At 51.8% G+C, this 19228-nt stretch overlaps 1 protein-coding gene and 1 non-coding gene across 12 annotated transcripts in view; one reads left to right on the plus strand and one right to left on the minus strand.

Annotated features, from left to right (window-relative positions):
- Window positions 1-8465: 8465 nt before the first annotated feature.
- On the minus strand, window positions 8466-8538 carry TRNAA-AGC. The gene has a single exon. It is a non-coding gene; the product is annotated as a tRNA-Ala (tRNA).
- Window positions 8539-9037: 499 nt separating this feature from the next.
- PPP6R3 (protein phosphatase 6 regulatory subunit 3) overlaps window positions 9038-19228 on the plus strand; it is a 137043-nt gene continuing 126852 nt past the window's right edge. For all 11 annotated transcript variants that reach the window (XM_032414520.1, XM_032414521.1, XM_032414522.1 and 8 more), the window contains exon 1: window positions 9038-9143. The gene's annotated coding sequence lies outside the window, so the exon portion shown is untranslated. The remainder of the gene's footprint in view (window positions 9144-19228) is intronic.

The raw sequence follows: 19228 nt of genomic DNA on the forward strand, positions 1-19228 counted from the left end.
GACATGTTCTACTCTTCAAACATTCCCACCACCGCGAGACCCTACAGGTACGAAGTCCCTGCCACAGCCCTGCACACCCGTGGCCGTCTGGGCCTCTGGACGAGCCTGTGGTGGAGGCGGGGTCTTGTCCCCATTTCCGGGGTGAGAAGACCTGGCAGAGAGGGCCAGGGTGCTGGTGGGCTCCCCTGGGCCCTCAGACCGTGCCCGGCCTGCCTGTTGAGTCCAGAAACCAACCGAATCCCGTGTTGTGAGCAGGCTCTGGGGTCTAGAAGTAGCTCTGGGGACACGCCCAGGCAGGCGTGGCCTGGAATGCCGCCACCAGGGGATTCCCACTGGCGTGGCCGGGGCCCCCACCGCCCGGGGAGGCCAAGGCACGGGGGCCTAGGTGTGCCTGTGTTGGAATCCAGCCGCGGGACCACCGCTTGCTGCCTCCGTCCCGGGAGGCTCAGGTCCGAGTCACATGAGTGCTGGCGTGGCCCCTGCCGCCGTGGGGCCTCTCTTCCCACCCACCACAGGGAAACCCGCAGGTCTGCTCCAGTTGGGGTTGCATTCCCTGCCTCCCCGGGTCGGGGCTGGGGGCGGCGCGGACACTTGAGAACGTTGAGAAGAGGGGTCTGGGTGTGCTGGCCTGTGTCCAGGGGCCAGGTCGGGGCCTGAGGTGACCTTCGACCCCGGGCTCTCAGCCTACAGGGCCTGCCGCACAGGTGCGCTGGACCCCTCACCCCACGGGAGCGACCTGAAGGGGCAGGCGGAGGCAGGGCCTTGGGAGTGGAGGCCCCTCGTCCTCATCCTCCCCCTGCCCCCTCCCCCTCCGGTGCAGAGGCGCCTCAGAGCGTCGCCTGCCATCTGGTGGCCATTTCAGGAACTCTGGGGCCTGAAGAGGAGAGGTGCCCCTTGTTACTGAGTCACTGCCCTAGTCAGGGACCTGCTGTGGTCCCCCCGGTGCCTCAGCGCCCCAGTGTGTCCCCAGTGGCCTTGTTGGTGGCTGTCCCCAGGCTGTCACATGCACACTGGCCAGACCCCTCAGTGTCTGGTCCACCCCCGGCTTTACTCCTTATGTCCGATTTTTGAGCCACTTCTTCCCTCCCACACTGTCTGTCGGGGTCCCTTCCTGCCCCCCCAGGGTCCTGTGGGGCCTGTCCTGCCGCACCTTCTCAGCCCCACGTGCCCCGTGCTGGCTCCCCCTCCTCGCCCTCGATGAGCCCCCTGGGGCTCTGAAACATAGCATGGCCGCACCCCCAGCTCAGGCCGTCCGGCAGCCCCACACAGAACCTTAGGGTGCAGGAGACCTCTGGGAGGCATGTCCTGGGTCAGACTGCCTTAACTCAGTAGGGGACCCTTCCAGGCCCACTGGTCTCCCGATATTTATAGGAATGATACCATGGGGAACGGTTGTCAAGCACTTTCCCGTGTCCGGCGCTGTTTCTCGCACTTTCCGTGCAGAATCGCATCTAACCTTCACAAGCCCCTTTGGAACCGGGTGCTGTTTTATCCTCCTCATTTTACCAATGAGAACCTGAAGTCTAGCGGAGTTAGGTAGTCAGTCGCCCAAGGCCAGCCAGGCCCGGGGCTGCCGTCCTTGCCCGGGGCTGGCCTCGGCCGCGCTGGAGTGCGGCCCGCTTGTGAGGTGGGGACGTGTGGCTCCGAGAGAGCGCCCGAGTGAGGGGCCCCTGTGCCTGGCCCCTGAGCCGAGGCCCCACTCGCCCGTGTCCCCCCAGGCCCTACATCGTCCGCGGCATGGCGCCCCCCACGACGCCCTGCAGCACCGACGTTTGCGACAGCGACTACAGCGCCAACCGCTGGAAGGCCAGCAAGTATTACCTGGACTTGAACTCGGACTCAGACCCCTACCCGCCGCCGCCGACGCCCCACAGCCAGTACCTGTCGGCAGAGGACAGCTACCCCCCGTCGCCCGCCACCGAGAGGAGCTACTTCCATCTTTTCCCTCCCCCTCCGTCCCCCTGCACGGACTCGTCCTGACCTCTGCCGGGCCGCCCTGGCCTCTCTGCGCCCTTGTAAATAGTTTTAAATATGAACAAAGAAAAAAATATATTTTATGATTTAAAAAAAATAAATATAGTTGGGATTTTAAAAACGCGAGAAATGTGAACAGTGACGGGGTGGGCAGGGCTGGGAAAACTTTGTACAGTGGAGAAAATATTTATAAACTTAATTTTTTTAAAACGTCACTGCCATTCTTTGGTGCCATGTGTGTTTCTGAATCGAGTGTCCTCACAGAGGGGATCCCGGCCTCCGGCCCTCCCCTGGGCAGCTGTCAGAGTTGCGCACTTGTCCGTCCGGAGCACCGTGTCTCTCTCAGGCCCCCACAGGGTAGGCCGAACCCCTAGGCAGAGACGTGCGGGCAGGAGGCCTGACTCGTGCCGTCATGAAGGGCCCCTGCACCTTATTTTGTGCTCTGCTGTTGCCATCCCGATATTCTGAGTAGTTTTTAAGAAAGAGGCCCTGCCTTTTCATTTTGCGCTGGGCTCTGCAGATTATGTACTTGGGCTTTGGGCTATTCCTTGGCCAGTCTGCTTCCATCTGACCTCTGTGTGTGGCCGCCCCAGGCTTCTGCTGTCCAAGGGGTCCCTCCTGGCCCTGCCATCCATGTGGACCCCAGTGGATAGGGCTGCCAGGCCACGCTCGCCCAGGGTGGGGGCGGGAACCTCCCAGCCCTCCTGCCCTCCCTGGTTGCCGCCCTGTCCTTTCCAGCAGACGGGCCCTGGAGAGCCTGGTCCTCGCAGAGGCAGTCAGTAAACACGGCCCCAGGCCTGCCCTGTTACCCACTGGGGTGGTACTGGAGGACACGAAGAGATAAGGCCTGCTGCCTGCCCCTGGGGGGTCTCCAGCCTGCAGGAGACTGAGAAGTCAGCAAGTCAGGAGTCATGAGGAAGCCTGGCTGCCCTCCCCCCGCCACCCCGTGCCAGGCGGGAAGGGCCTAACCCCAGTTGGAATGTCGCAGGGAGGTTAGAGAAGAAGCACCACTGGAGTCCCGGGCACACACTCCACTTAAGAATCAACACAGAGATCTGGAAGAAGGGCTTCCCAGCAGGACTGAAGATCGAAGCCTTGGCCAACCCCCCAGGGCCTGGAATGCGGAGGTGACAGCCTCCAGGATGAGGAAACCACAGAACACTCAGATCCCGGGGCCCCAGTGCTGGGAAAGGTGGTGGCCCTCGGGGCTCCCGAGACTGTTCGACCAGGGGACAGAGCTGGGGACGTCAGGTACATAAGACTGCCAGGCCTGGTTTCTTGAGACTTTCGGGGAGCTGCCTCCCCTGCTCCCTGATTGCCCAGGAGTTCCCTGAGGTCATGGTTAGCCTTGGTGGTGATGCCCCTGGGACCAAGAGCAGACACTGGAGACGAGAGGATGAGGTGACCTGCCATCAGCGCAAGCAACAGGGAGCTCAGGAAGGCCAGGCCTGAGTACCGACCTGGGGTTGCTATGCCACCTGGTGGGGACCTACACTAAAGGACCGGTTGCAGACAGGAGGGATTGGATTTGCCTGGAAGGCAGGCCAGCTTCACCTCTTAACTCACTTCACCCAGCTGGCCCCATCTGTTAAGGAAGGGTGCTGTCCCCCGCCCCCGAGGACTGTTCTAGGCTTCCATGAGATAATGCCTATCGAGAGAGAAGCCTTGCCCAGTAAGTGCCTGGCAGGTAGCACTTCCTTGGTAAATGGAAGCTGGGACCTATTAAAGCTCAGAGAGGTGACAGGCTTTTGCCCAAGGTCACACGGCTAAGAACCAGCAGAGCTAGAGGGTGCACCCAGAGCTCTCAGGCCCAAGGTGGGGTCCCCTGCCCCAGGGAGCTGCTTGCAGGGGCTTGGGGCCTCCCAAGCACTCGGGGTTCCTGTTCTTCCAGGCCGGGCCACAAGCCCTGAGGTGCTAATGAAAGCACTAATCTCAACTGGGGCAGATGGGGTGGGGGACTTGGCTGACTCAGAAGCAGGAGTCCACTCTCCCGCCCTTCCTCTCACTCATGGGTGCTGGGGGTTCCCTCCGTTCTCCTAGGGCCAGCCAGGGATCAGGCAAGGGGTGAAGAAGGGGCGGGCTGAGCTGCTGACCCCTGGCGACAGGCATGGGCCGAGGGGAGGGTGGAGACACATTCTGCAGCCCTCTCCCCCCTCTCCCCAGCATCCCAGGCCTGTCTCCAGAGGCCACTCTCTGGACCCTTTCCTGCCATGAGGTCAGCTAGGAGGAAAGGGGGCCAACCTGCTCTGCCTGCTATCTTCCAAGTGAATCTGTCAGCACCCACCATGTGCAGAGAATTCAGTAAGCACCCACTGTGTGCAGAGCCCTGCACTTAAATCACATGCTGGGGGACCCAGAGATTAGTCAGATGTGGGTGTCTCTCTTGAGGGTGCTGCAGACAGTTTCCAAAGCTGAGGGCCAGAGCACTGTGTTGAGATATCCGGTGGCCCAGAGAGAATATTCTATTCAGATGGGGGGGGGGGGGGTTGTTCCTGGAGAAGGCGATATCTGAGCTGTGTCTTAAATGAGGGGGTGAAGTTAACCAGGCTTGTTTCATTTAAACTTCACAACAGCCCAGCTAGGTAGATGGTGTCCCCAGTTTGTAGTTGAGGAAACCACAGCTTAGGGGAAAATAATAAAGCCAGAATTTTTTTCACTCATTTGTTCAACCATTCCTTTCCACGAGAAATAGTACTGAGAGTTGGGCAGTGCTCAAGGGCTTCCACCTTCCCTGCAGACCCCCTCCCCTCTGCAGTGACACCCACTACTCCCCAAGTCTGTCGCCTGTCTTTGAGTCCTGCGGGGTCTCACTCCCCACTGGCCCTATCATTTGCTCCGCTCAGCGCTCCAACCCTCATCCAGAATGGGTGTGGAGCTCCTCCTTGCCCCGGGCCCCACAGCCCCCTTGGGGCTACAGCTGCCCTGGGTGGTTGAACAAAATCCATGTGGCCAGATCTTGGTCACGTCCACTGCCAGGCAGGATGCTGGAGAACAGGGATGTGGTAGGTGTGGAAGGTTCTGTCCCTGAGAAACCTCGGGGCTGGGGGAGTTGGGTAGGACTTGGCTCCTGTAGGGTTCTTTCCTGAGAGCCACTTGGCTGACTCTTCACATCACTGGGCTCCCACCTCTCATTGGACCTCACCCTCAGCTTACAGGTGACCTGGCCCAGCACCTGCCCACCTCTGCCAGGGTGGCCTCACTCTAGCCCTCAGACCAGGTCTGAGTCCCAGGGACATGACAATAGGAAAGATAATGGGGGGGGGCGGTTTCCCCAAGTTGAGCTTATTCAATTTAAAGCCTTTTTCTATCTGAGTGTATGTATATGTTAAAATGTCTTTTCTTTTATGAAATGATGATAATAGTATAAGGTGTTTTTTTGGAAAAAATCATGACTTAAAATTTTTTTAAAAAAATCATTACTTGATAGAATTAAAATTTGGCAGCTCTAAGTCTGTTCCCAAAAGTTAAGGGGGTAATAGCTGGGTGATGGGTATGTGGGCATTCATTACACTTTTCTCTCTACTGTTGAATAGATCTGAAAGTATTCACATAATTTTTTTTAAGTCTAGATGGATTGAAAATTTGTTTTATTTTTTAAAAAGACTTTACTTGACAGAGACAGAGCACAAGCAAGGGGAGCAGCAAAAGGAGAGGGAGAAGCAGGCTCCCCACTTATCAGGGAGCCTGACGTGGGGCTCGATCCCAGGACCCTGGGATCATGAGCTGAGCCGAAGGCAGATGCTTAACTGACTGAGCCACCCAGGCGCCCCTGGATTGAAATTTTATTTTATTTTATTTTATTTATTTATTTATTTATTTTAGATTTTATTTATTTATTTGACAGAGAGATAGAGAGCACAAGTAGGCAGAGAGGCAGGCAGAGGGAGAGGGAGAAGCAGACTCTCCACTGAGCAGGGAGCCCGACGTGGGGCTTGATCCCAGGACTCTGGGATCATGACCCGAGCCGAAGGCAGCCGCCTAACCGACTGAGCCACCCAGGCGCCCCTGGATTGAAATTTTAAACATTAAAAATTAAGCCATGAAAGGATTAGGGGGGAAAGGGGAAGATGGTGATCCATGAACTCTAGAAGTTTTAGGATGCTGAGACCAATGCAAAGGTTCAGAGTCCCTCTCCTGCTTAAAGCCTGTCAATGGCTCTCTAGGGCTCTCAGGGAGATAGGCTGAGCTCAAATACCTCCTCTTCCCCCAGGAAGTCCTCCCTGACTTCAGCCCTTCCAGTTGGGTTAGCTCATCATAATTGGAGACTTTTGGGGCCCACTTATATTGGGCGAGGTACTGCATTATTTCATTTAATTATAGTCCACATGTCCCTGTGACCCTCCTCAGAGTCTGGGATGGAAGAGCCTGAAGCATGTCCTGGCAAGTTCTCTGATGGTGAATGAGTAAAGGGATCTCTGTGTGTGGCTGGGCTCTCCCCAGGCTCCCAGGAGGGCAGGTCCCAAGCCCTTGCCCAGCCTCCCTCTCAGGCACCACCCCGTCCAGGGGTTTCCTGCAGCCTCTCCCCTCCTCCCTGGTCTAGCTCCTGGGACCCGCCCCTCTGGCCCCGTGTTGTAGCACCGCCTTGCTGCCCTTGCTCTAATCTGTCCTTTCCAAAATGTGGCCAGCCCTGAACACGCCCCTGTCTTACTCAGAAGTTTTTCCTGGCCCTCCCTCTCTGAGCATAAACCCTAAGTTCCTTTGCTTATCCTCCAATGCCTCCATGAGTCCCTCTCATTCTCCTCCCCCAGACCTTGATCACCCCCATTGGATCCTCTGACAAATGTGCATTCTGCACCATCCTTCCGCAGTTCTCTGCCAGGCCGACCTGCTCCCCACCCCCAGGATATCTGTGTATTTGTCCTTCCCTTAACCCTCTGCACCAGCACACCTCCGGAACCGGTTTCAATCTTGACTGTGTTCCTCACTTGCCGTGTGGCCTTGGGCAAGGCCCCTAGCCGCTCTGAGCAGCAGGATCGATGCGAATAATATCTGCCCTTGGGTGCTACCTCCCTAGAGGTCCAGCACCCTTCAGGGCATGGACATAGGTCAGGAGGTATTATCAGCACTCTACAGATAAAGCCTGGAGAGTCAGAGAGGTTAGATCACCCAGCCAAGCTTACTCAGCTAATATGGGCCACACCTGGTGTCTGAATGCTGCCTGGGTTTCTGTTAACTAATCTGTAAAATGGGGGTGATAATATTGTACTGTCTGGAGCTAGCAGCCACAAAGTCTTTCTAGAGAGTCTGTCTCAGTCTCTGCTGAAGGGGTGAGCTGGGCGAGGGGCACATTTGCACCAGAGGCCCAGCTTCCCATGCACTGGGGTTGACTCAGCTCCATTAGGTTTCATTCTCCCTGCTGTTTGGCATGGGGATTCAGAGAGCCTGAGCCAGTGAGATGGAGGGAGCTCAGGCCAGCTGGGATGAGGATGAGCAGGCGCAAAGGATGGGGGTATGGGTGCAGAAAGGTGCTGAACATCTGGAAGGCAAGCCGGTGGTCAACTCCACTGGTCCTGCCCTCCCTACCCCCAGTGGCCAAGCTATGTCACTTTTCTCAGGAAGCAGCTTGGGGAAGCCCCACAGTAACCAGGCCCTGCTTCCCTTGAGCTGGAGTGGCCATCCCTGACCAAGCCAGCACCACCGGAGTGAGCTGCCCTACAGACTACAAGAGACCACCAACCTCCCTCCATGGAGCCCCCATTATGACTCCAGGCCCGGTGCCTAAGTGCAGTCTGGGCATTGAGGATTGTTGGTTTCTCCTGGGCATGGGGCACTGTCCCCAAGGCCCTGCACCATGGCGGCCACCTCTACCACCTCCACTCCCCGCCACGTCCCTCTCTCACCACAACCCAACCACGCCCCTGCCTCCCCAGCGCTCCAAAGCTCGGCCTTGGCGTCTCTGGTCTCTCTACCTGCCACCTGGACCCAGGAGCCCACGGCCCTGTCTTCCCTGTTCGTGGGTTGAAATGCCACCTGCCCAGGAGGGGCCCCCAACCACAGCCGGCAGCGCAAGCCTCCCCGAGCGCACGCACACCCGCGGGTGGGCGATGCTGCGTTCTGCCGAACTCGGGCTGGGTTCCAGCCGACCCTGCCCTGGCCTGCGCTTCTCAGCCTCGCTGCCAACCTCCGCTCTCCTGTCGATTTACTCAGGACTCGGGGCGGCGCTTCGCATCTACTTAGAAGTGAGACAGGTTATTGGAAAGCGCCTGGAATGGGCCAAGGTGGGCTACTCTTCGGTGTCCCGGCCCAGCCCTCCCGGGAGCATTTCGGAAGAGGCTCCGGTGTAAATCCTTCTGTAAGACAAAAGGAACGCCACCGCCCGCGTATTTCCCTGCGGCGGGGACAGACGCACCACTGGGGGTACCAACCCCTCACGGGGACCCCAGGCCTGACATAGACCGATCCTCACCTTGACCCCAACTCCTGGCACAGCCACCACTTACGGGTAAAGGAACCAGGACTGACGATCCCCGCCCCCCTATAAAATTCATCCGTGGAGAATGCGGGCATCGATCCCGCTACCTCTCACATGCTAAGCGAGCGCTCTACCATTTGAGCTAATTCCCCAGCTCGGGGTGTACTCGGCCGCCCGAACATATTGTGGCTCACGTCATCACGGGTCTCCTCCGGGCCCTCCGACCCGCCCGCCCGTCTCGCTACCCCATTGGTTCCCTTTCCGCTCCCAGCTCCACGGCCAGGATTGGTTTGGCTCCGTTTAGTTTTAAAAAGCATTGGCTATCGGATTGGTGGTCCAAAGCGTCCGTCAAACGGGCCCTGCTGTTGCTACGGCGTAGGGGGACCCAGCCAGGTTTCTCCGGGTTTCTGATTTGTTTCTCCAGACTCCGGGGTCCTAGAGGTTCCGGATCCGTCAAGTCCATGGGAAAAGAATGCTCCCCTCGCGCTTGACTGACGGGGCCAGGGAGCCAATCGGAGTGGGCGCAACCGGGCCGCTGGGCGACCCAATAGGTTGCAGGGGGCGGGAGAGGAAGGCCAATGAGCGCGGGTCTGGGGGCGGAGATAGAGCCGCGATTGGCTACGAGGCGGCCGGAGGGAGGGTGGGGGGAACTCAAGGCCTGCTTGATACGTCCGCCATTTTGGGCGCTTCGCTGATGGTGTCGGTGAGCGCGTTTCCCGCCTGAGCGCAACTAGCGGCGGGTCGCGGGCACCTCCAGGTAATGGGGGTGGGGGGGCGGCTGAGCGGGCCGCGGCGCGGGGTGCGCCGGGCGCGCGGCGCGCGGACGGCGACGGCGAGGCCCCTCTGCCCGGCCTCGGCGGCGCGGGGAGGGAGCGTCCCGGCCCCCTCCCCTCCCCCCCCGGAATTCGCCGCTCGGCGGCCGGGGAGGCGCGGCGGCCAGGCTCCCCGGCCGGTCCCCGCCCGCGCCTGTCAGCCGCCTGCCCGCCCGCCGCGGGCCGCGGGGGGCTTCGCCGGGCCGGGCGCCGGGGCGGGCTGCGGGCCGGCGGCGAACTTTGCGCCCGGGTTGACGTCCGCGGCCTTACGCGGCGGCGGCGGCGGGCGGGGCGCGCCCCTAACCCGGACGGGCCCCGTTCCGCTGCGGCCCCGCCGCCCGCCCCGAGCGCCGCCCGCCCGCCCGGGAGAACTTCTCTGGGCGCGGGCCCGGGAGCGTGTCAAGTTGAGGCGGCAGCTCGCCGTAGACTCGCGAAGGCCATTGTTGGGACTCCGTTCTGCGGGGAACAAGTTCTGTGGGTTTCTGCTCTTTCGCCGCGGAGTCATCGGCATACGCAGAACCCGGCTCGGAGTATTTAAATAGCCTTCCGAGCGTTTTTTTAACTCCGGTGTTGTGACTCGAATGTAGACCTGGTCACGAACGCCTCCCTGGCGAATATGAGCGAGGGGGGTGGTCCTTCGAGAGGCTGGAAGTACCTCCCTCTTAAAGAAGCCCGTTCGCCGTTAAGTTGGAGGGGTTTCCTCCCAGACCCTGCGTGCTCTCAGCCCAAGTTGGACTTTCGGTTGTAGGTGCGCGGAATGAGTCCTTGGATGTATCCCCCTGTCCTGACGTTTCAGCCTCAGGCTTTGTGTAGTTTTCCCGGTACTTAACGTTTTCTCCGTGGGTCGGCTAGAGCTTTGTTTATGTTTTGCTTTTGTGGGAGGGGCACTTGGTGATTGTTTTCCTTTCGTCCCCACAGCACTTGTTTGTGTGGATATTGTCCCACCTTGTAACAGTGTGAAGTTTACTTTGATTTTGCCCTCAAGGTCATGGGGCAGGTAGGCGGCAAGTGGGAAAGGGACTCCGGATTTCCAGCCACTGGAGTGAATGTCTCCTAAGTGGTGGTGGTTCCGCTTTCTTTACTGTGAAGTTAGATTGCTGGATTCAGGTCTTGGCTCCACCACTTTGTAGCTCTGTGACCTTGGACAAGTTACTACACCTCTCTGCTTTCCCTGTAATGTGACAATAATAGTAGTGTCTGCCTCATAAGTGTGTCGGGAGTAAATGGACTAGAAACGGTGCCTGGCATGTATAATCAGCTTAGTGCAATTAGTGGCTATTACTACTAACTTAAATTTGATTTTTAAATATTTAGATTACTGTTTGGAAGTCAAATGAGTGTTCAGGTGACTTGGTGACTGTCTTTAGAAAGCTCTGTGTTTAACAGTCAGTTCTGAGAAGATGAACTGGAAGTTATTTTAAGTTTTTCAGGAGAGGGGTGGTTGAAGATTCATTAAATTACACATGTTTTGTGGAGCAATAAATTAGTGGTGGTACCTCAGATGTTTCCTCTAAGAGGTGGTTAAATAAAGAAAAGTCCATCAAGAGCTCTGGTCAGATTCTGCTCTTACTTCCCTTGGGATAAACTAGGTCCTGAGTGTGTTTGGTCCCCGTATCAATTCCAGGGTTTCTCAGTGTACTCCTGGGTTATTGAGGTTTGAAAGGTTGCTGTGTATTGAGATGCACTTCAGTGAACCTAGTTTGGGAGATAACTGTTCTGCATGGATACTTTGGAAGCTGTTTTGCCTTTCAGTGTGTCTGACTGGGGAGTCTAGAGTATCTAACAAAATGCCATCCACTCAGTCATACATATACTCACAATCTTTTAATTCCTGCCCTATGCTCTTTTCCCCGGTACTCTTGAAATCATGCTTGCCTGTCCCTTGGTATTATTGCTTGGGATCTGGCTTAATTTAATTGCACTGGGGAAATGTTTTTACGCAGTTTTAAGTAGAGGTGAGCATCCTGCTGGTGTAACTTAAGGAGATGAAGAAGATTGTTTTGGATCAGAAAACTTTAGCTTTTGTGTAAAGTAAAAACAAAAACTTGTAAAACTTGTAAAAACAAAAACTTGCTAGTTTGAATTAACTGCTTGAGAATATGAGAATCATACCATAGCTGGACAGAAAATGAATGGTAAAATTAAGATTTGACAGGGTGAGGTTCATTTCTTTAAGATAATTTGTGTATTGGGTACAAAGGTATGTGCTTATTACAGGCAAAAATCTCCCCCCACCCCAAGTTTGTATTTAAATTCCAGGTAGTTACCATACAAGAATCTCTCCCTTAAAACAGTATTTGTCAGGATCGGTATTTAGTTTGTTGCTATCATGAACTTGTGTCTTGCAGTTTTATATTTTGGATATTTGAGAGGCAGCATGAGTGTATATTGGTCTAAAATTTTACAGTGTTTTTAATACCTCTAAGATGAGTACATGATCATGACAATGAAGTTCTTCTAATCATCTGCTCACCTAAAACTCAGCATTGAGTTTATTTCATAAAAAGCACAAGAAGCTGTGGTTTGCTCCTCATAAGTCAATATCTGAGTCCCCATGTGGGCTGAGTAGTTTGTTAGCTACTTTTCTTAAGTGCGATGGACTGAAAAAATAGGCCTGGGCTCTTGGCTTTAAGCAGCTTTCTTATTTCTTTTTTTTCCTTAAGAGAACCTCAAGTAATTGGTTTTTTATTTGCTCTAGATAAATGTTTCTCAATTGGGGGAGTGATTTGCCCCCAAAGAAACATTTGGCAATGTCTGGAGACATTTTTGCTTGTCATACCTGTAGGGGTGGGCAGTATGCATCCTGGCTTCTAGAGGGTAGAGACCAGGGATGCTGCTAAGCATCCTGTAATGCACAGGATAGCTCCCTAAATTATCCAGCCCCAAATATTAATAGTGCAGAAATTGAGAAACCCTGTTCTAGATAGATGCTACACTGGCATGCATTAGAATCATTTGGGACATCTTTAAGACCGTGGATGATGGACCCCACCTCTGGAAATTTGTGATGGTTTTGAGAATATATTTTTAGAAAGCTCCCCAGCTAATACAGAAGTGCAGCAAGGTTTTGGAACTGCTGTTCAAGACCATGTATATTAATTACTTGTGGGTCAAGGAATCTTTCAGGTGATCTGTGAGCTCTGTCTCTGTGGTCCCTAGATTCTACCTTAGAGATTACTTAGTAGCGGGGAGAGATGGTATACATACATTATTTTCAGGTGCCTGAAGACTGAACTTTAAAAGAATTAATTTTATATAATTTAGAAACTTTTTTGCCTTTACCTCATGAAAATATATTACCATATTGTGCTGAAACTTAGCAGCACTCTTGGGTGTTTAGGGTTGTTTGCTCTTACTCCTAATAACTTTATACTGTGATTTTTGAGTTTTATATCCTTTGCTCTCATCCTGTGAATCAGCTGTCAGTTCTGGTTTTTGATGCCAGCTTCATCATTATCTTAAAACCCTTTGTAATGAAGACCTGTTTCCAGAGAGTTAGCACTGGGTCCGTTTGCCAGTTCTGCCTTTTGAAGGCGAGACAGGCGTACTCCATGCTTCACATTTAACACAGTGACCCTTGCCTGCTAGTAAAAGGGGGGTTCCTCTGGGCCCTGGACTCTGGCCCAAATGGGCGAGTGTTTTTTCCTCCCTGGGGGTGGGGGGGGGTGAGGTTTAGTAGTAGAAGGGCAGAGGTCCTTTTCTCACACATACTTACAATTTAGATCGTTTGGTTTATTGAATGAAATAATATTAGTTTAAAAACTATACAACTGAATGTTAGTATCTGGATACATAAAGGAGAAGATCGTGGAGGCACTTTCTAATCTTTCATCCTGAAATTCAGCTTATGGCTGTTGTTGAGAATGACAAGTGACCCCTCCCCCACCAGCTTTTTCTGATCTTCATTTATTTGATCAGCAAATATAGTAATTGAATCCTTACTCTGCCAGGAACTGTATTAGGGATTCACTCATGAACAGGCACTTAAGGACTTGCAGTCTAGAGGGAGAGGTAGCAGTTATAAAAGGGATGCAGTTTTGGCTGGGAGGCCAGGTAACAGAGCTTGTTGGAATTGTACATAGTGTAAGTAAGGAGGCTCCTCAAGGAGGCCCTACAGGCCTGGGAGGAAAGAGTTTAGGTTTGCTCCTTTGCTGGTTGAGTTTGCCAGAAGTCTCTTACCAAATAATATAGTAGTTACACCTTTGTTTCTTACATGTATTAAGCGGTTACTTTGACTTGCTTGGTTTGGTGTGTTTTAGAAAGCAATGCCATTGTTCCTGTGCTGGTGAAGCTGTTTTGTAATGACAGATAGGATTGGTCTGTATTGTTTTTTGCTCCATAGATGTTGATTGTCGGTCAATCAGACTGGGAACACTGACAGCTTACATACTGATCAGAGGCTTGATGTAGGTTCACGCCACATGTCTTGAGCATCCTTGAAATTGATTGTGCCACCAGTGGGGATGGTTTTGTTTTGTTTTGTTTTTTTTCCTGCTGCAGTTGGACCTAGGCTGACTGGAGATTTGTTTTTTTGGCCTTTTGACTTTTGCTTAGATTTAGTTGCCACAGAAACCCCATTTTCTTCCTCTTACTCCCCATTTATTTTTTTTACTTGGAGAAGGGAGATAGTTACTAGTCGGATCAATACCCAGTTTATTTCAGGGTTTGAATGATTATGCACTTGCCATCTGGATGCCAGGTAGATCAGCTAGTGAAGAAGCAAGTAAAAGGGAAGGGAACCTTGGCAGTAGTTGAAAGGTTTCTCACCTTAACGGGGACATTTTCATGTCACAGACTTGGCAAAGATCTGGGTTTACTCTGAGCAGAGGTGTTTTTCTTCTTGTCACTTAGAGTTGGCTAGTGTTGATCTGTTTTATAAGTATTAATGAAGACTACATCGTCAACTGTGAATTTATACAAATAAAGTTTGATAGGTTCTGAACATCTTTTTACTGATAGAGAGAAGCTCTGATTTTGTACTTCTTGGTGACTCTGGAGAAAGCTAGGGTCGTATTTGTTCCAAAATTTCTTACAGTGGGACTATATATTGACTTGGAATGGGTTATGTGCCCCAGAGGTTGACTGCCATGAAATCTGATGACCTAAAGGAAAGATGAATTAAAGATTGTTATTTTGGAACATTAGAAGAACAAAAGAGCTGCAGAAATAGGAGTCTGACTGAATGTTGATTTAGATTTGGAGAAAGCTATTTGGATTGCTGGTTGGAGCCTTGAGTTCCTATACCTGGATATAAATCTGAACAACAGTGCTGAGGTCAGAGACCTACGTTGGCAAGAAGAGAAAGGAAAGCTTACGTGAGAAGGCAAGGCACCCTGAGACTCTAATTAGGGCAAGTAAGCATGTGTGTGACCTACCCACTAAGGCACGCTCTGTGGTGGCCTGGTATAGTTCATAGACATTGGCTGGACCTTGGTGAGATCTGGTCTTGTGGTCCATAGATGGGGCATGTGGCAGGAAGAACAATGAAAAGTACTGAGTTGATTGGCTCTTTTGGGGCTTCCTTTCTTGAGAGTCATGGTCTTGGAGCTGAAACAGACCTTAGAGGTCATTGATTCTTAGAGAAAAATATAGGCCATGCTGGAGAAGCTGACAAATCTCAGTTCCTGGATGATTCCTTAGGGTTTTGGTGGCCCCACTAGACCACAATTTCTAGTGTCATTTATTTCAAGAGTGACATCACAACTGGATCTCACGAGAGTTGAGATTAAATGCTTAACTTCTGAGTTGTTTCCTTTTGGTGGTAGTACTCGTCAGGTTTCTGTCATTGTAGTAGGCGAGGGGATAGTGTCTCCAGTTTTCTTTTGTTGACCTGGAGATACACAGGGTTTCTGTTGCCTCTGGACAATGGGCACAACTCATCTCCCTCTGTTGCCTGCAAGCAAGACCCAGCCCCTTCTGATTAAAGAATGCTCTTTCCACTATGGACCTCGCATCCTCGATTTATTACACCCTTACATGGATTCAACAACTATGCATTTGGCACCTATCATAGGCATAATATTTTAAACTAAGGGAGTTTTCACAGACTAATACTGTTCTCTTTCCCCATTCAGAGTATATTGTAGAGGTCAAGAGTACATAAGGATCTAAAATAGCTGGCTTTGAGTTCTGGTTCCCACAGTCTTCCAGCTGTGTAATCCTAATATTAGATCACATCTTTGTTCCTTAGTTTCCTTATCTGTGATATGAATATTAAATGTAAACTGATTAGCACAATGCCTAGCACAGAGTAGTAGTAGTATTAATATTATTACTGTTATTAGTCTTTTTCCTAACAGTAGAAATAAGTACAGAAATGACTCTAATATAAGTTGCAGTGAACGTCCTAAAGAAGTGAAATGGAATATTGAGGGATCTTAGAGAACCTTGCGGTCTGACTAGCTGCTCTGGGGAGGTCCTGGGTGATAGTGATATAGGTTAAGAGAGGTTATGGAATTAGTGTTTATATGCAAGTTGTTTTTTTCTTTCCATATTTGGATCATGTTATATATGCTTTACTTAGGTAAATGTGATAATATTTTCTTACTTTGATGAGAGTAGAGATCATAAATTTGAGGTTTTGCATTTTGCTTTCTAAAATAGTCTTTAAAATCTCTCTTTCTGGCACTTACGACATTATTAAGGTAACTCCATTTGTTTTAGAGTCTCCTATGTTACATAGAACCATATTTTTCAGTGTGCTGTGCTCTTGAAGAAAATTACGTATGCCTTGAGGGATTAATGCATTTTAACAGATGATTGGATCTTTATTTTTTCTTAACAGATTCCACATTATAACTAGACAACACTTTTCTTTTTTGTTTTTTCTTTAAAAGATTTTACTTATTTGAGAGAGAGCAAGCACAAATTGGGGGGTGGGGGGAGTGGGAGAGAGAGAAGCAGGCTCCCTGCTCAGGGAGGGCTTGATCCCAGGTCCCTGAAATCATGACCTGAGCCGAAGGCAGATGCTCAACTGACTGAGCCACCCAGGTGCCCCTGGACAACGCTTTTCTGTAGAGGGCCATTTAGTAAATATGTTAGGCTTTGCAGGCTGTGTGATCTCTGTAACTGTCTGTCATTGTGATATGAAAGCAGCCATAGGCAACATGTAAACAAATGAAGGTGGCTGTTAGGGCGCCCGGGTAGCTCAGTGGGTTAAGCGTCCGAGTCTTGCTTTCGACTCAGGTCATGATCTCAGGGTTGTGAGATCAAGCCCTGCCTCAGGCTCTGCACTGTGCCTGGAGCCTACTTAAGATTCTCTCCCTCTGTCCCTCCTCCCCTCACCTCTCTCTCTTCCCCTCTCAAAAAAAGAAAGAAGGTGGCTGTCTTCCAGTAGAATTTTATTTACAAAAACAGGGCAGAGTATATAAGTACCAAATAACCAAGTTGTACATTTCAAACGAATATGATATTGTTAATTATAAGTCAATGGAAAAATAATAAAACTATTGTGAAGACCAAGACCACACACACACACACACACACACACTCACTCACTCACTCACTCACTCATTCACACACGGTGGGCTGGATTTGGTCTGTCCTGCTCTAATCTTATTTATTGTAATTTGTAATGAGATCCTGTATTCAGAGAGTATATAGCGGCCCGTGTAGGTACTACATGTTAAAACCAGCAGCTGTGTACCCACTAACCAGCTTAAGAAATAGAATGCTGCCACTGCCTTTGGCTCTCTGTCCTGCCCTGACCTCTTCCTCTTCCATCTCTAGAAGGCAAGCACTGCCCTACATGTATCAGTGTTTTGCTTTCTGGTGTTGCCATATGTGAATGTATCCTTATATAATGTAACTTAATTTTTTGCAAGTCTTTAAACTATATAAATAGAATCATTTTATTCTGTGACTCCCCCCTCCCCCACATTGTTTTTGAAATTCCTTTATTCAAATGTTTGAGTACTTGTTAAGTCTTAGGCACTGATGCTGGGTATGTTAGCATGAGTAAAGCAGACAAGTCTCTGCCTTCATGGAGCTTACATTTCAGTGGGGAAAGACCGTTAACAGGTAAGTCAGAGATACAGCAGTAATATGGTGGGTGATGTAGCAGGGAGAAAAGTGAAGCAGGGAAGTGGGTGGCTGGAGGCTGTGTGAAGATTGAAAGGTGGTCAGGGTGGACCTCCCTGAGAAGGGGGCCTTTGAACAGAAGGAGGTGCGGGAGGGAGCCCTGTGGCTGCGGGTGGGGTTGGGGTGGAGGTGTGGGAGGAGCCTTTCAGGCCGAGCCCTGCTGGCGGTGCTAAGAAGGCTTGTGCCTGCTGTGTTGAAGGGACACTGGAGAGCCCCGTTGGCTGGAGGGGGAGAGCCCAAGGGAGAGTGGCAGGACGTAATGCCAGAGCGGGTAGCGGTGGTCCTTGGGAGCCAGTCACACAGGCCATTGTTAAGGATTTTACCTTTTTCTCTGAGTGAGATGGAAAGTCATTATAGTGTTTTGAGCAGAAGTGTGACATGAGATCTGATCTCTGTTTTCGGAAGGACCCCCTGAAGCTGTCAGGATAGCTGTCCCTGTGCTGCCACAGGATTCAGCAGAGCAGTGATGGCAGCTCAGGCTGAGGGGCACAGGGTGGCCGTGAGAAGTGGTTGGGTTCTGGATGCATCTTGAAGGCAGAGCTGACAGGGTTTGGGGACAGATTGAATGTGGGCGTGAGAGCAGAGTGAAGGATGGTACCGGGGGCTTTGCTTGCAGTGGGAGTTGTCATCTGTGAAGAAAGGGAAGACTATGGGAGGTGTGGGTTGTGGACGTCACATCAAGAGTTGGGTTAAGCTTGGACATGGGGAGTTTATGGAGCTTTTAGAGAGCCAGCCAGACACATGCCGGATTAAGGTGTCTGGAATTGAGGAGAGAGGTCTGGGCTGAAGCTGGAAATGTTTGAGGCTTCAGTGTTTGATGACCCTTGAGCGCCCTGAGGTGGAATGGGGGCACTGAGGAATGAGGACTGAGTCAGCAGGGACAACAGGGAAGGGCCTCCTCTGAGGTAGAGGAGGACCAGGCTAACAGGTTGTCTGTGAAGCCAAGGAGAGTGTCATAGAGGAGGGAGGGAGAACCTGTGCCCACTGCTACTGCCCTCAGGTCAAGTAAAAAGAGGGCGAAGGCTTGTTGGGGCGGCTTTGGCAGTGTAGAAGCCGCTGACAGCCTTGACCAGAGCAGTTCCCACATGGTGGTGCTCGAGAAGCCTGGGAGGGAGGGTTCACAGAGGATGGAAGGAAGAGGACAGCAGGTAAAGTTCTTTCATGGGCATGTGCCATGACACTGAAGGGAGATTTGGGACCCTTGAGCAGGTTTTGTTGGGATGGGAGAAATTACAGCATTTGGTAACATTTGGTAGGAGATGGTTCCTTACGGAGTGAGCAACCCAGTGAAGCGGGAGGTGGACACGAGCTGGAGCCATGCTCCTGAGAAGGCCTCAGGGAATGGGCCGAGAGCCCGTGGGCTCCTCCTTGCTGAGAGTTGGGAGAGCAGGATTGGGGAGCTGGGGTAGTGGGAGCGTGTGGACATTCTCCTCTTTCTTTTTCTCTCCTGGTGAAATAGGGAGAAGTTATCAGCAGTCAGTGAAAATTAGGGTGAGTGGGGGCTGGTGGGGAAGGGGAGAGAGGGGAAGGTATGGAAGTCTGTGGGAAAGTAAGACGGAATGGGTCAGCACCACAAAGAGGCCGACCTGAGGGGAGTGATCCTGAGTTTAAAGTGGAAACAAACCGCACTTGTTTTACCGGAAGCGGAGCAGGCCGTGCCACAGTGGTGTTGGGGTTGGGGTTTTCCTGGACCATAAGTGGCAAAGCAGGAGAAGGTCGGGGAAGTGATTGTAATGGTGGCGGGGACATGGAATTGCAGCTGGGAAGGGAGGGAAGTGAGGGTGTGTAGACGGGGAGGTTTGACCATATTGGTGCATGTAGCTGTACTTCATTCTTTTTCACTTCTGTGTTCTGTTTCAGACTGGGTGTATCTCATTTAATCTTTGTCCAGTTATTGGAGGATAGGATTGTTTCCAGTAAAGAAACAGTGCTGCTTTGAACAAATGCAGAA

This window comes from Phoca vitulina, unplaced genomic scaffold (genome assembly GCF_004348235.1).
Source record: "Phoca vitulina isolate PV1807 unplaced genomic scaffold, GSC_HSeal_1.0 scaffold16, whole genome shotgun sequence".
Lineage (NCBI taxonomy): Eukaryota > Metazoa > Chordata > Mammalia > Carnivora > Phocidae > Phoca > Phoca vitulina.